Source organism: Phalangium opilio, unplaced genomic scaffold, assembly GCF_054372755.1.
Source record: "Phalangium opilio isolate 3A_F unplaced genomic scaffold, DU_Popi_V2 ptg000810l_1, whole genome shotgun sequence".
Lineage (NCBI taxonomy): Eukaryota > Metazoa > Arthropoda > Arachnida > Opiliones > Phalangiidae > Phalangium > Phalangium opilio.
In genome coordinates, this window is record NW_028324253.1 from 1465013 (window position 1) to 1467703 (window position 2691).

Below are 2691 nucleotides of genomic sequence, written 5' to 3' on the forward strand. Positions count from 1 at the left end.
TTGAATGGATTTTTGGCTTGATACCCTACTCTATGATTCTTCAGTTTTTGAACACCTTCTGTGCAAAGTTTTATTAATTTCATATTGGTTAAAGCTTTATCGCATACCACTGTGAGAATTCTAAATCCAGCTGCCTGTAGGTTTTCAATAGCTTCCCAAAGTATCGAGTACAGATCATCTGCTTGTAAATTTCCACAAGGAAAAAAGGCGTACGGGTATTTAAAATTTGTCGTCAAACCTCGCACCATCAACTGAAGCACGTGATTTGCCAAGGGTATATTTCCATCATCTGTGGTATCTTTTAAGCGATTTTCTAACTCCGATACTTCATTTCTAAATTGGTTGAGCTTGATACCTCCAATTAATTCACCCGTGCTACTGTTGAACACTAAATCCTGTTTGATTTGAATTTCATCCAGCACTAGCGAAAAATACTTTTGGTGTTCCTCTAAATTGACTATATCTATTTTTTCCATCATTTCCAAAAGAACAGCGTCATTAAAGCCACTTTTAGTTGTTAGGTCTACAGTGTAATTGTATAGCGTTCTTTGCGAGGGCAGGGAAAATGCTTGACGAATAGCTTCATAGGCACTAGGTGATTTTGCTTTTATGGAAATGCACCATTGGATGATTGCTGGATGCCATTTTCTTGGTCTGGATTTTTTGTTTCGAATTAATTTTAATTGCTCACGCATCAATAGCTTTTGAAAAACTGATTTGCATTCAAATGGATTTTTTGCAATAATTTCTTCGAAATCCCGACTCTCTTCTTCAGGCATAAAAAATCCATCCTTTTTGAAGCTATTCTTCACTTTTAAATCCAGCGCTTTAACTTTCTTCTTTAAAGCTTTGTTTCTTGTATTTACTATCAGGAAACGATTTTTGATATTATCTGTGGTCATATAACGTATATTAGTATTTTTCAAGCTATGTACTTTTTCTCTGTGCTTTCGATTATGCAAAACAGTCTTTGTAATTCGACATGATGGGCAAATTCTTGTACGTTGTCTAAGAAATAATTTTTGACATTTTTCCGATCTAATCGATTGACTAGTGGAGCAAACATATGCGGGTTTTAAGGATTTCTCCTTGAAACGTGCAAACAATTCACCTTGTATACCTTGACAAGTTTGCCAATTTTCTATTTCATATAATAAGATGTTCAACTCCTTGATACATGAAACAGAGCCACCAAAGTCAACTGAGCTTGACGAAAATAATATATGAGCAGGTGATACTGTGTTGCAAAAATACACACTAGGGATTTGAGAATGCGGTATTTCGACCGTAACAAAGCCATTATTCTCACTTCTTCTAAACTTCAAGCATTTTATACTAAGTAAATGGCTCTCTGATTCTTTTAGAATATCCATAGACCAGTCACAAGTATCTAAATTTGCTAGCCGATGACATAAAAACTCCTGTGCTAGTTTCTTCAGAGGATGTAATTCCACCGATGTGTAACACAGCGATGTAGAATTGATAGCTAGGTGTGGTGCCATACCTTTTGGTGTGGTAACCAATGGCATTGTTGATGTATCCAGTGTAGCTGTGGGAGGTTTTAGAGTTTCCAATGTCGTAGCTGGGTAAGGTAATAAAGTTTTCTGGGTAGAAGCAGGAGATGTTATCATTTCTGACGTGGTAGTCGTTGGCAATATTACAATATCCAAAGTAGATGCAGGAGATGTTTCCATTTCTGGAGTAGCAACCAACGGCGGTATCACAATATCCAAGGTAACTGAGGGAGATGTTATTATATCTGGAGTGGTAACCGGTGGGTGTATCACACTATCTAACATAGCTGCGGAAGGATTTACAGTTGCCAAACTGATAGCTAGGGGTGAAATATAAAGGTTTAAAACTTAAAACTGTTGATCAAATATGTGTAAATAACTCACCTTTGCCCAGTGGTCTTTTACAATAAGTGTGATCCAACGCAACAGGGTTCTGTTTATAATGTGTATAAAGAGTAAAATTAGGATAAAATGATTTTGGGTTGCATTAATATTTAAATTGATCGTGACCTTCTGGGCGGATTTAATCGGGCCATGATATTCCTCAGTGGGTTCATCATCACCTTCGACGTATTGTAAATCCAAACCAACTGAGATCTGTTTATTTTGTAATGTTATGCATATGTGATTCAGTCCAAAAATTTTGGATTTACGTAGTTGAAATATTACCTGTTGGGTGTCTTTAGTTGGATCAGGAAATTCTTCCGTTGGTCCGTTCCCACCGATAAAATGTTTGGAACACACATAATGATGTGTTTTAACATCATCATGGGTCTTTATATCCGCACGATTAATTGCCTTAACCCATCATATACACCTATCGAAGTTTCTCCTCGGTTTCGGTACAGGATAATATTTTATTCCCAGACTACGCGAATGCTCAGTTGTGTTGTAGTTTTTGCAGCTTTTATACACGCAATATATGCCCATATTCAAATAATACTCCGTTCCTCCGTTGAAATGTACGCGCCACGAAGTTTGCAGAAGGCAATTAAATTAAACCCGCCACCATGGTGCCACAGACGGCGCCAGCTACCTAGGTCACGTGTGTTTACCACGATATGGATGATGCGACCCCCACTATTTCAACCCACCCCATCCTCCCGTTTTGGTGGGAAATTATATCGTGGTACGGGGCAGAGTTCGGCTCAAGATTTCGACTCCTTCCCCCTTTCTC

At 37.9% G+C, this 2691-nt stretch overlaps 1 long non-coding RNA gene across 1 annotated transcript; it reads right to left on the reverse strand.

The window, feature by feature from the left end:
- Positions 1-1812: 1812 nt before the first annotated feature.
- LOC149588024 (uncharacterized) lies at positions 1813-2072 on the reverse strand. The gene is made up of 3 exons (XR_016380169.1): positions 2025-2072; positions 1899-1947; positions 1813-1834 (listed from the first exon to the last, which is right to left on the reverse strand). It is a non-coding gene; the product is annotated as an uncharacterized LOC149588024 (long non-coding RNA).
- Between the last annotated feature and the right edge of the window lie 619 nt (positions 2073-2691).